Source organism: Gymnoscopelus microlampas (genome assembly GCF_963454915.1).
Source record: "Gymnoscopelus microlampas genome assembly, chromosome: 3".
NCBI classification, from domain to species: domain Eukaryota; kingdom Metazoa; phylum Chordata; class Actinopteri; order Myctophiformes; family Myctophidae; genus Gymnoscopelus; species Gymnoscopelus microlampas.
The window spans coordinates 47,315,304-47,330,110 of NC_139940.1; positions in this window are offsets into that span (position 1 = coordinate 47,315,304).

Sequence of the window (14,807 nt, forward strand, 5' to 3'; positions counted from 1 at the left end):
AAACGGCTGTCTCTTTATGAACAACACATACATATTTAAGGCTGAATAGTGTAAAAGTAGAATGATTCTAGCTTTCTTTTGTATTTTTCTTATTGCACTTTTAATGTATGCTATTTAATGATCTCTTCCATTAAGGAAAGTATTCCAGATAAGCCTGCTGGCTTCTTACTTTTCTTGCACAATAACTTGTTTTCTTTTGATATATGTATTGTTTCTACACCTGAACACTGCTTTGAAAACTGACAAGTCTGACCCCAAATATGACCTTGTGACGTCACTCCCCATTACCCCAACTCAGAAAACTCACCTCTTCAGACCTAACCCTCATCATTTCTCATTCCCTTCTTGTCACGTGTGTTCATAGGTGCTAGTTATACTATGCAGAATCTATGTTGGGTACTTGTTCATATTATGTCATGTTATCTTTGATTTAAGCTTGACCACAAATGTTAAGAATGTAATTTAGATAGCATGCAGTTTAGACCAACACTTTCTCACTCTCAACTCATCAAATAGGGCTGTTTGGACACAATTTGGTCACATTCCGACACACTTATAGTACAATATATAATCCCACACAGCGTCATAATTGACCCCTTCGTCTAAATATGACAGCAGGATCTTTCTATATTGACTCAATATACATAATTATATTGTTCTACCCCGGGCGTCTAGATCATGATGTGGAATTTCTACAGACAAGGATTGAGGCACCGCTGGTGTTGAAATGGAGACGCTACAGGGTATCAGTGACAATGGTTTAGACAGTCGTTCGGGATAAGAGCATCTTCTAAATCCCTAAATCCCTCTAAATTGTTATTAGGCCACACAACCTTTCCTCTAAAACCGCTGCCCTTCTCGTGTACAAATGATGTCTCTATCACTGGCCCACGTATTGTCTCAGCCAGGGCACAAATCATCCAGGCCCACTGGCAAAAAAGACTGACACGTTGATCTGCCTCCATTTCCATACTCATCATTACCTAATTTCCTTATCAGACGATTGATTCCTCCACCTGTCAGCTCGGGCTGAATAGCTGCCATGAAGATACAGCCGCAGCGCGCTGATAGCATCATGTTTTTGCTGATCAGGAGTGTATTGGGAGATTAGCGGTCGTTCTCATTTACATGAGCGAAGGCTTCCATTTGGCTATCAGGAAGGGCTGGGTGCATGGCTACTGTGTCCAGTCACCGGGCAACATGGGGGTCAGACGTGTCCCCGGGCTGCCGCTGCCCCCAGGCAGGGAAGAAACATGACAAGTTTATCTGTGTGTGTGGGTTAGTGTCAACCATAATGGAAGTATGCAATTACTGCAACCATACTTTTGACAAAGGCGTCGTTTGACAGAAGTGCACCAAGAACTGTATGGCTGAACGGTTAACAGACTCCTTCTTTGACAGTGGAGGGTACTGACAAATAATGTGCTTAAGGGGCTAGAACACTTTGGTAGAGGTTTGGGTTGTGTATTTACCTTGCCATGATGTAACTCCAAAGGTGGACAAGAAATCAAAAATAATTGCTCCATTGATTAGAAACGGACAATATAGAACCTTATATATATATATATATATATATATATATATATATATATATATATATATATATATATATAAATAAATAAATGTCAACTTCCTGTTGATTTTACTAACAGGAAGTTGACATTTTTATGTAAAAAAAAAAACAGTACTGGGTTTGGTGATGTTCCATTATTGTCTGAATCGGCTTCGTTTGCATTGGTTTACGTGTTTAAATTGTTACTTTGAGAGCTGTTTCACCGTACAATGTTGTTAGTCAATGAGGAGCATATTTCGTATTATCAATTTCTAATCAATGGAGCCATTATTTTTTATGTCTCGTCCACCTTTGGAGTTACACCATGGCAAGGTAACTACACAACCCAAACCTCTACCAAAGTGTTCTTGCCCGTTAACAAATAAATGAAGATTTAATACAGCATTATAAACTATACAATAATAGATAATTATAGACAAGTATAGATAGATACAGAAATAAACTATGCTCGCTCGCAGACACGCGCACACACACACACACACACCCACACCCACACCCACACCCACACACACACACACACACACACACACACAGTAAGAACTATTCATTTATCAGAATCAACTTAGTCACAGTTTTTTTTAAAGAATTTTGTAAAGATGTGGGTGAAATTCCTTTTTTTGGTGCGTGCTTCATCATTTTGTAGTAAGAAGAGTTCACCAGTCTAACAGCCTCAATAGAAACTGCAACTGAGCAGTGGTGGAAGAAGTACTCAGATAATTTACTTAAGTAAAAGTAGCAAATACCACAACATAAAAATACTCTGTTACTTGAGTAAAAGTACAAAAGTATTGGCATCAAAATATACTTAAAGTACCAAAAGTGAAAGTACAAAATGTTTGAAAATAGCAGATGTACAAGCTCATGATGCAACGCGTTGTGAGCTTGTAGATCGGCTATTTTCAAATAGGGTATAAGATAGTAGCCTGGTAAAGCCCCTCCCTCCGGAAAATCTCATGAGGTTTTCCGGAGGGAGGGGCTTTACCAGGCTAATAAAATAGGGCTAAAGTGGTTAATTCACGTTTTACAATATAATAATCTATATCTGCAAAGTAACTAGTAGCTAAAGATTTCAAATAATTGTAGTGGAGTAAAAGTACAATATTTGCCTCTGAGATGTAGTGGAGTTGGAGTAAAAGTATTGAAAATTGGAAATACTCCAGTAGAGTAAAAAATATACCTCTAATTGTACTTAAGTACAGTACTTGAGTAAATGTACTTAGTTACTTTACACCACTGCAACTGAGCCTGACTGTTCTATAGCTTTGATGCTCCGCAGCCTCTTGCCCGAGGGGAGGGAGAGGGGGGGAGGTGGGAGGGGTCAAACAGTACATGGGCCGGGTGAGTGGGGTCAAGGTCATAATAGCTTTGGATTTTTCATTTTAGTTTAGTTTTAGTTTGTTTTGAAGATTTCTTTTCTAATTCAGTTCAGCAGATTTGCTAGTTTTAATTAGTTTTTATTTTTGAAAATGCTAATAGTTTTTTTTTTTTTTTTTAGTGTTAGTTTTAGTTTTTTATACTTTGAGTTATTTGTCAAGTGCAGGATTGAAAAGGTAAGTATTGTGTAATAAAAACGTAACAAAAGATAGCATTTAAAAATGTATTCACTTACGGATGAACCACCAACCGTCCACAAAAGAAAACTACGGGCATTTTGTCTATAATTGTTTCGGCCTGGCGAGATAGTATGTTTTGCACCCTGTCCGTCCGTGTGTGTGTGTGTATCCGTCCGTGTGTCCTGTCCGTCCGTTAGCAGCTAATCTCCGGTACCGTGGACCCGGTCGCTGCGAAACTGTGTACACACACTCCCTGGATGCCAATTCAGAACCACTACCCCAAATGTTTTCACATGGGCCTGTTATAGCACCACCAGGAGGCCGATTTGTGCAAAACCCATTCTTTTATATTATCCTACAGATTTTATCCAAACGTCATGCAAATCGGTACACAGTATCTCTATAGTCATGTGATCAACACGGATCTTTCCGATTTTCCATATTCCATCCTCATTGGCTAAGATTGGCTTCCAAAGTTTGCAGGATTGTTACGTTTTGAACAAAATGCCTCAAATCATGAACACAGCATGCAATTTCCGTGAAATTTCACACGCACATTCCCACTAGGCAGAAGAAGAAATGCCACCCTTTTCACATTGGCCTGTTATAGTGCCACCAGCAGGTCTAATTTAGCAAAACTTATTTTCGGAACAAAATGCCTCAAATCATGAATGCAGTGTCCGATTGCCGTGAAAGGCCTAAGAATAAATGGCACCCTTTTCACATTGGCCTTTTATAGCGCCACCAGGAGGCTACAATAACGTACCTGACCTGGCGGAGACCTGAGCACTTTTTCTAGTTTCAGTTTGTTTTAGTTAGTTTTCGTTTTTATTGTGGAAATTGAAATTTAAAACTGAAAATGTTTTTTCAATTATAGTTTTCGTTAAAGGGATATTTCATTTAAGCCCTCCAGACAGTTTTTAAGTTGCTTGATTCAGTATTTAGATATTTGATATTCATTTTATCAGACACGCCCCCTTCCTATACAAACCAATTATAACTTCAAACTTCAAACTAACTTCAAACATCAAAAACACCTGTCCTTGGTTTTGGTGACTCATCCTGCCCTCCTAATACGCGAGGGGCCGTGTTTTTTCAATTGCTTTTTTCATTTCTCATTTTTATTGTATTTGTTTTTTTTTCATTTTCCAAAAACAATATTAAAAATAAATGAAAAAAGTAATTGAAAAAACACGGTCTCCTCACGTATTATAAGGACAATATCAGTCACTAGAACCAAGGATGGGTGTTTCCGATGAATCTAACATGGTTCATTGATAAAATGAATATCAAATATCAAAATACTGAATCAAGCCACTTAAAAACTGTCTGGTGTGCTCCCAAAAGCCTGAGTAGACGATAAAATGACCCAATTTTTTTTTAAAGTGAAATATCCTGTTAACTAATAACCTTGGTGGGGGTCCTCCATAATGTGAGCCACACTGCTTCTGCACCTGCTGCTGCCAGTGGTGGAAAAAGTACTCAGATGTTTTACTTAAGTAAAAGTATCAATACTGCAATGTAGAAGTACTCTGTTACAAATAAAAGTCTGGAATTCAAAATTTACCTGAGTAAAAGTACAAAAGTATTGGTATCAAAATGTACTTAAAGTACCAAAAGAAAAAAATACTAAAATGTTTGAAAATAGCAGATCTACAAGCTCACAACGTGTCGCGATGCGACGCGTTGTGAGCTTGTAGATCGGCTATGTTCAAATAGCCTAGGTATAAAATAGGGCTAAAGTGGTTACTGTATGTTGTATAATGTAATCATTTATATCTTAAACATAACTAGTAACTAAAGTTTCCAAATAATTGTAGTGGAGTAAAAGTACAATATTTGCCTCTAGTGGAGTAGAAATAAAAGTGCAGAAAATGGGAAACACTCCCGTAAAGTAAAAATTCCTCAAAAGTGTACTTAAGTACAGTACTTGAGTAAATGTACTTAGTTACTTTACACCACTGGCTGCTGCCTCAATGGAAGGAAGACCGCTGTGGGTGGGGGATCTTCTGGGCGGTGTTCACCACAAAGCCTTCCTGTCAGCGGCAGAGCATGTTCCTAAGCCTGGTGGTGATGGAGGGTGTCCACCACACACACACCTGTAGAAAGCCTCCAGCACTGACGTTGAGGTCAGCTTGCCTCAGCTTCCTGAGGAAATAAAAAGGCAGCTGGTGGGCCTTCTTTATAGGGCAGAGCAGTGGTGGCCATTTTGTGGTGCCACCGATAGAAATCCCATTCATTTTTCACATAGAGATTTCAGAAAGTATGTATATACATTATTTTAAGCCTGGAACCAAGCCATTCAGGCTCCTGTGGTGAATCACACAATATTTAAAAATACCCTTTATTTTGTGGTATCATTTTGGGTCTTAACACAACCTATAGACCTAGTGGCAGATATAGTGTACAGTAAATTTGACATTAACAGCAAATAGCAAAGCTGTCCGTCTTTAAAATGTGGATGAGATACAGAGATGACCACCAAAGGTTTTGTAAAATAGACAGGGTGTCTGTCTTTCTTTCAGAGTTGAAGTTAAGAATTAAAATGGATCTTTCTATTCTAGTCGGCAAAGCTATTGTGGCATGTTGGACTAAAACGCATAATTGAAATGCAACTTTATTCTCTCTGTATGTACATTTTCTCTCTGTACAACCCATTTGTGTGTGTGTATATATATATATATATATATATATATATATATATATATAGCCTATACTAAAAAACCTGAATGGCTTGGTTCCAGGCTTAGGCGTAGAACTCATCCTCCGATTTAACCTTGTACTGAGTACAAGGTTAAAGGAGTACAATGTACTCCTTCTCTGCTCTTCTGATGGTTCTGTGGAGGCCGGCATGGGCAGACCCCACACTTCCAAGGCAGCATCAGTGTTGTAAAGTAACTAAGTACATGTACTCAAGTACTGTACTTAAGTACACTTTTGAGGATTTTTAACATAAATATCATACTTTTACTCCTCTACAATTATTTGACAGCTTTGGTTGCTTTGCAGATTTAGATTATTATCACAAAACATACATTAACCACTTCAGCCCTATACATTTCGGCCATTTGAAAATAGCCGATCTACAAGCTCACGATGCAATCTGCTATTTTCTGCATAATGCATACTTTTACTTTTGATACTTTAAGTACATTTTGATGCCAACAGTTTTGTACTTTTACTCAAGTACATTTTGAATTCCGGACTTTTACTCGTAACAGAGTATTTCTATTTTGCAGTATTGATACTTTTACTTAAGTAAAACATTTTTGTACTTTTTCCAGCACTACCGGCAGGGGCAGTCCCCTACACTTCCAGGATCTGAAGGCAGCACCACATGCATGTTGTACAGCACTTACTGTACCTCTCTAATCAGTCCATGGCTGCTGCTTAAGCAGGGTTAAATCCATCAATGCAACTTGCTGATAAGGTCCGTCTCCGTGTCTGAGAACCAGTGGTGGAAAAAGTACTCACGTTTCTCACATAAGTAAAAGTATCCATACTGCAGTGTAAAAATACTCTATAGTCCGGAATTTAAAATGTATTTGAGTAAAAGTGCAAAAGTATTGGTATCAAAATGTACTTAAAAGTACCAAAAGTAGAAAGTATTCATTATGCGGAACGTCCCATTTCACAAGTTTTCAAATGTATACAAATCTTTTGAAAATGGCAGATCTACAAGCTCACAATGCGTCGCATCGCGAGGCATTGTGAGCTTGTAGATCGGCTATTTTTAAGTGGCTGAAATGTATATAGGGCTGAAGTGATTAATATATGTTTTGTAATAATAATCTACAAAGTAAAGTTTTTGTAGTGGAGTAAAAGCACAATATTTGCCTCTGAGATGTAGTGGAGTAGAGGTAAAAGTATTGAAAATTGTAACCACTGAAGAAAGTAGAAATATCTCAAAATTGTACTCAAGTACAGTACTTGAGTAAATGTACTAAGTTACTTTACACCACTGAACAAACAGCATCAATGCAACTTGCTGATAAGGCCATGTCTCTGTGTCTGGAGAACTCACTGACATTATTCCCAGAGGCATCTCCCTGTCGGCCTGTTCAAAACAGCATTTATGTTTTGTTGTTGGGAGGTTATTTTGGTTATTTTGCAATATTTTTAGACACAGCAGAGCGTGTGTATATATGCACTGTAGCGGGCACAGGTGCAGTAATTAGCCCATGGGCACAGGCAGAGGAGGCACACACAGTTCTTACCAGAACGCCAAACAAAGACGCACAGACGAGAAACATGAGCAACAACAAACCAAAAAAGTGCAACAAAAGGTTTACTGGTATATCCATTCTCAGTATACTGTATACTGAGAATGTAGATTTGGATTATTATTATTACAAGACAAGTAATATTTCATACCAATAGATATTTCATATCAATAGATTACCATCTAAAATGGGAATATCGACTGGACATTCATCTTTGTTTGTACAGTATCTCCATGGGATCTCCCTTGTCTCTTTAAGTAATGGCAGAAGAATGACATTCTTGACATAAATAAGCCATGAGTAGCCTACTTTTACTGCCAATTCCTTTTTTTTTTTAAACTTTTACTGAAGTGAAATTTTGATTACAGGACTTGTACTGTAACAAAATATTCCTACATTGTGGGATTGCTATACTTTTACTTTAAGTACAAAATAGGAGCCACCACTGCCCTCGTCCTCCTCTTTGCCAGCTGTATACCAACAATAGAGCGGAACTCAATCAATCAATCAATCAATCACCAACAGCCTATACTTTGCAGATGTATTTAGGTTACTTTAAGAGCCTGGTGGCTTGAAACGTTACCTAAATCATTGGTTCTCAAAGTGGGGTCCGGGGAGCTCTCCAAATTCACTCTTTTAGCCCATTAACAAACACACAAACAAAACTGATTCTGACCATATAGAACATCACAAAACCCAGTAGGCTACTTAATGAGTCAATGAGGAGCATATTTTGAATGATTTCTACTCAATGGAGCTACTAGTTTTGATTTATTGGAGTTACATCATGTCAAGGTAACAATATTTGGAAAATAGCAGATCTACAAGCTAAGCTACCCGTTGTAAGCTTTTCATATAGCCAATGTATATATATATAAGGCTGAAGTTTGTTATGTGTGTTTTGCAATGATAATCACAATCTACAAAGTAACTAGTAGTAACTAAAGTTTTCCAATAATTGTAGTGGAGTAAAAGTACAATATTTGCCTCTGAGATGTAGTGGAGTAGAAGTAAAAGTACTGAAAATTGGAAATATACTCCAGTAAAGTAAAAATACCTCAAAAACGTATTTAACTACAGTACTTGAGTAAGTGTACTTAGTTACGATACATGTCTTCTGCACTTTTTCCCATACTGTTTATAACCCAAACAAGGAGCGTCTAGCTCCATCATATACAACATGTTCCTGGGGTGAAAAGAACAGTATCACACTGTCTTAAATAACTGTATTTACATACATCATGTCCCTGCCAGGGCCGTGAGACCAGCCCATTCAATACCACTCTCATTGTTGAGTTTATAGCTCCGTTCTTAACCCATTAAAACCGGGAACGCACCTGTGCCATTTTAGATTTTTGCGTTGGCTGTTCAAAAATAGCAGATGTACAAGCTCACAGAGCATCACTTCTTCCCACATTTACAATAGCGTGTACATCTGCCATTTTTTTTAAATAATCGTGAAAGTGTAAGAACTATTGTTTTAGAGGGTATTTGTATAATGGGCCTCAGGTCTTAATGGGTTAATTTAAACCTTTTGATTAGATGGTGTATGTAAACATTAAAGAGAGTGGAAGTGTGGAATGTGGTGAAATGTTATTATGATGATGACATACTTTAACAAACATGAATGACGTAGTATCTCATAGTAATGACATATTTTCTCAAAATAGACAGACAGACAGACAGACAGACAGACAGACAGACAGACAGACAGACAGACAGATAGACAGATAGACAGATAGACAGATAGTCATACACAAGACAAAAAGAGCAGATATTATGACAACCCAGCATGAATGGAAGATACAGACACATCAGTGTCACATAATCATTATCAGTCATTAGCTAACGTGAGGTATAAGAGTTGCAAGAACAAGAGTCAAATTGATCTTTCCACCACGACCACGGACCGGTCGGCACGCCTGGTGGCGTCATTGTACATCTTAATGCACCGCATGGTTCACCTAACATCTCAATGTCTCTAGAACCTAACTAGTACACTGTCTTCAAATGCAAGAAAAAAAGGGAATTTCGATGGGAATAATATAACAATGTTTCGGTCTATTAGACCTTCATCAATTTATCTCAAGGAAGAAGGAAGAAGACATAAAGCCACATATAGTATCTGAATGGGTCTGGTGGTCTTTTAAGATCAGTTCCCAGATACCGGTCAAACTACAGTACTTCTCTAGAGAAGGGGTCTTCATCAGGGGGTCTGCAAAATCTTTGTGTGATAGGAACTTTTTTTTCACATTAACCACTTGAACACCAGCATCTCTATTCTGGGGGGACATTTGCAGAAAATAGCAGATCTACAAGCTCACAACGCCTCGCACTGCGAGGCGTTGTGAGCTTGTAGATTTGCTATTTTTGGCAAAGAGATTTCGTGTACAGGGAAAAAAAGGGGCGAGTTTACTTGAGTAGTGAGGGTCTAAGTGGATAAATGTCTGAAAATACACATTAACAAAACATTAATTTACACTAATCATAGTGCTGTGCAACAAGTCTATGAAGCCATCTACGAAATCAATAAAAAAAAGTTTAATGTGCAGCACAATTTTATACAGTGGGGGTCCCTGCTTCATCTCTCTCTCAGCTAAGGGGTCCTTGGTCGGAAAAACGTTGAAGACCCCTGCTCTAGAATTAGTGATGCCCATGGGGCATAATAATAATAGTCTTTACTATCCCCAAAGGGATATTTGTCTTCACAGTCTGTTCAACAACAACAACAAAAAACACCACATAATATAAGACAACACCAAGACAATATACATGAGGTCCCCGCTATACACACACAAAAAGAACACATCCTATCGCTGAGGCAGTTTGTTTAATGCCGCAATGAATGAAGAGACAAAACTCCCGCTAAAACGAACCTTTTCCCACTTCAAGGTTCTGTATCTTCACGCTGATGGCATGAGTTTGAAGTAGCGATACAGGGGATGCTGCTCAGTGTCATTTGTTATTGTAAGTGCTAAGCGTGTTATGATGGCCTTTTTGTTCATATCAGAACGTTGGTTCATAACACCAGAAGGAGCTCATCTGACCTCGTTCCCCCAAAACACTTTATCAAACATGGGTAAAACATTTCATTCTACTATGTTGTTGTTGCCACCATAGTGTGGAATGACCTACCAAGAGACATCAATGTTATCTCGACCCCACCCCCCCCCCCCCCCTACCCAAACTTAAAACTAACCTAACAGAATGGATGACCTTAAAATACAATTGAGCACAGTTTAACTTCTTGAACACCCTGTAGCATCCTCTGATCCCTCTGAAGTATTGTATATTGTGTTGTGTATTGTATGTATTACTGATTAATTGAGTACAATTGCCCACAATGCAAACAAGTCCCCTGGGGCTTTTTAGCATAATCTTTGACTGTACTACCTGTAATGTTACGAAACTTGTTTATTAAGTAAGTATTCAATCAATCAATCACTAAATCAATCAATCAATCAAGCTGGCATGAAGGACTTACCCAGCCAGCAGGATTGTGTATTGGAAGGATGAATCTGCTGTTCATCATTGTTACTCAGTCGCCTTGCTGGTTCCTTCTGGAGGGGATGGAAGGGTCAGACATGATGATAGCCACCACCAGCTTCTTCATTGTGTTTACCTCTGACTGAGACCATCTCCACCTCCAGAGTCACACCATCCTGTTTAGCACCAATGACAGAGACACTAGCTTGTGCAGCCTATTACTGTAATGTACCCCCCCCCCCCCCCCCCCCCCCCCGCCCCCCCCTGCAGAGAAGAGGATGCTGACAACAACATCTGCTGCAGCATCCACTGTTGCCAGATTTTGTGAGAGAAATAAGCAGCCAGGTCTATGAAAACAATCCCCCCCCCCAAAAAAAAAGAACCTGCAACTACTAATATTTACAAGCACCTTTAAAGAAAAAGATAAGCAGACATGGCAACACTGGCAGCATCCCGTTACACATGCCAAAGGACCGGAGCCCACTCCTCACGAAGAACAGTCTGCTCTGGGCCCTCCTTAGTATCTCATAACAATCAGATCGGTTCTCATAATAATCTGATAGGTTCTCATAATATTGGAGATGGCTACTTTCTCATGATGACGACTTGTTGACATCTCACAATAATATAGATACTTTCTCATGATGTATGACTTAATGTCTCTCATAATTATGACTATATATATAATGAGACTTTCTCAGAATTATAAGATACACTTTGTCATATGACTTAATATCTCATATAGGTCCTCTGGCCACGTCCCATTGGGAGGAGGACCAAGACCAAGTGTGTGTGTGTGTGTGTGTGTGTGTGTGTGTGTGTGTGCGTGCGTGCGTGCGTGCGTGCGTGCGTGCGTGCGTGCGTGCGTGCGTGCGTGCGTGCGTGCGTGCGTGCGTGCGAGAGAGAGACAGAGAGAGAGACAGAGAGAGAGAGAGAAAGAGTGTGTTAGACAGAAAGAGAGAGAGAGAGAAATAAAGGGTGTGTCTCTGTGTACACCAGAGAGGATATAATGTATAAATAAATAACATTGGTTTTATAATGTATTCTGGATACCTGAAATGTAATAAATAATACATTCACATGCATCACACTTTTCAGTACATCATTCAAGTTTGAGCGAATAAAACAGTATGTGATTATTATGTGATTATTATGCGATTGATCGCGCGATTAACAACACAATATCAAGCAATTAATCATGATAAAAAATAATATTGACTGACAGCACTAACTAATTTGTATGATTAAGGAAGAGAAAATGCTGTATTCCTCTTGTGTCGTGGAATGTGGTTGTCTGGTATGTGGAATGTGTGACAGTGACAATCACTGCCACACTGTAGCAGTGGCACACATTTAGTTCTCAGTCATTGTCACCCTGATGTTTACATAATTTGCTGTCGGGGCAGAAACCTCTTATCTCCATATTCTACCTTTTTGTGTTTTTTCTGTAAATTAACGCCCTACTTGATCACACTACAGCGTCACACAAAAGCATCAAAAGATCCACAAGCTCGAAACGCTGCACAAAGCAAAGCGAAGCGTTTCGAGCTTGTAGATCTGCTGCTTTTGAATTTGAATCACAGCTGTGTCATTCTCTGCTGGTCCATAAACAACAAAAAGGCTCGCACACTAAAAAATTCAAATTGAGGCTTTTTGGATGCAAACATATAGTCTAGCTTCTACTTACAAAAGTGCAAGAAGTGACATGGTGAAATAAACGAGTGGACACAGAGAGTGGACGTTTCGGTCCTCGGTTAACAAAAACATCTACTGATGCACACACTTGGACACATCATCAGTGTTGTTTCCTGGAGTCACTGGGTGTTTCGGGTCTTGCAACAGACACCCTCCTCCAGGCAACCCGACCGAGGCTGATCTGACCCGGACTGTGTCCAAGTGGCATGCTACTGCCCCCACTGTCTCTATGCTACTGCCCCCACTGTCTCTATGCTACTGCCCCCACTGTCTCTACTACTGCCCCCACTGTCTCTATGCTACTGCCCCCACTGTCTCTATGCTACTGCCCCCACTGTCTCTACTACTGCCCCCACTGTCTCTACTACTGCCCCCACTGTCTCTATGCTACTGCCCCCACTGTCTCTACTACTGCCCCCACTGTCTCTATGCTACTGCCCCCACTGTCTCTATGCTACTGCCCCCACTGTCTCTACTACTGCCCCCACTGTCTCTATGCTACTGCCCCCACTGTCTCTATGCTACTGCCCCCACTGTCTCTATGCTACTGCCCCCACTGTCTCTACTACTGCCCCCACTGTCTCTACTACTGCCCCCACTGTCTCTACTACTGCCCCCACTGTCTCTACTACTGCCCCCACTGTCTCTTGGGGGCTTAGGGTGACCATCATCAACACTGAATGTAGGGTGACCATGTTGGCTATAAGTAGCCTAGGCAGTAGGCCTGTTAGACGTGACCATGTTGGCTATAAGTAGGCAGTAGGCCTGTTAGAGGTGACCATGTTGGCCATAAGTAGGCTGTAGACCTATTAGAGGTGACCATGTTGGCTTTAAGTAGGCAGTAGGCCTGTTAGAGTTGACCAATGGTAGAGAGGCTGACCGAAGGCACAGGGTGTCATCAATCAGCTCATTACCACTGTCGGAGCCCACGGGCCTGCAGGAAAATGAACACCATAATATACACAACCCATACAGCAAACCAACAAGGAATCAATCCAATATCGTCAAATCACTCTTAAAGAAGAGAAAATCTTATTTACAAGTCGTCTACACAACTTTACAACTTACAAGAAGAATACATTGCAACAATATAATAACTTCAGAAGTGTACAAAAGGCCACAGTGAATTCATCATATAGCTGGATTCATACAACAACAAAAAAGAAAGAAAATGAAAATAGCCGACCTTTGTGAGCTTGTACTGTAGATCAACTATGTTTGGTGCGCCATGCACACCGTTGCACAACAGAGCAAAAATTAGGCGTCAAAACAAAGTCAAGCGTAAACAGCTACAATACTGTCTTGTCCCTGTTTTGACTCCACAGCGGAGCAGCAGCAAATCAACGGAAAAGTCAGATAAGCGCTTTGTTTCTGCCGCTACTCCCCCTGACCGTGTCATGGAAACAGGTGTTTATTTTTAATTAACAACATCGCCTCCTCTACACACTGTCACTCCTAAATAATACAGTGCCTTACACTCCGGCTAACCTTGGCTCTCTCAGTTCTACCTTTGACCCACTGACTCCTCATGGAGGACAGACTCCCTTCCTCGCTACACTGTGCAGTTTATTTGTGACATCACTGTCGGGGCAGAAACCTCCATCTCCATATTTTTAAGTAACTTTTTGTGTTTTCTTTGTAAATTAGCGCCCTACTTGAAAGCATCAAAAGTAGCAGATCCGCAGGCTTGAAACGGGGCGCCAAGCGACACGTTTTGAGCTTGTCGATCGGCTACTTTTGCTGTTTTTTAATTTGAATCCTGAAAAGCAACAGTTTTTTTTGGACATATGAGGTTTCCGTCCGACATAGACGACATAATAATAATAAACCTTCAGAAATAACGCTTCCCTCCCCTAGTACTGCCACGTTTGTAATGTTATGGAATGTTCAAGGCACAGCAACAACTCTATGGGACTTCCCCTTGTTGTTATCATCATGCTCATGTGCCAGTGTGTGGTGGTTTACATAATCCAACCCTGCTGTGTGTTTGGTCATAATGTCATGTGGAAGACCGATGAAACTGAGTGAATTAAAGCCTCATTATGTAACTTTTTTTAAATGAACAAGATGTAATTTTGACCAATCTGTAATGGCAGAGTATGTTAATACAAGCGCTTGTGTTTTGTCTCCCTGCTCTTCTATTGAGACATTTTTTAGACCGGCAGTGGCTCCGGGGGCACTTACGCAGGAAACCAGTTTCAAATCCGGGCTAGAAGAGGAAAGTTACATAGTGCTGCTTTAAGCCAGTGAATTTGGTATGAATCAGGCCACGGACCC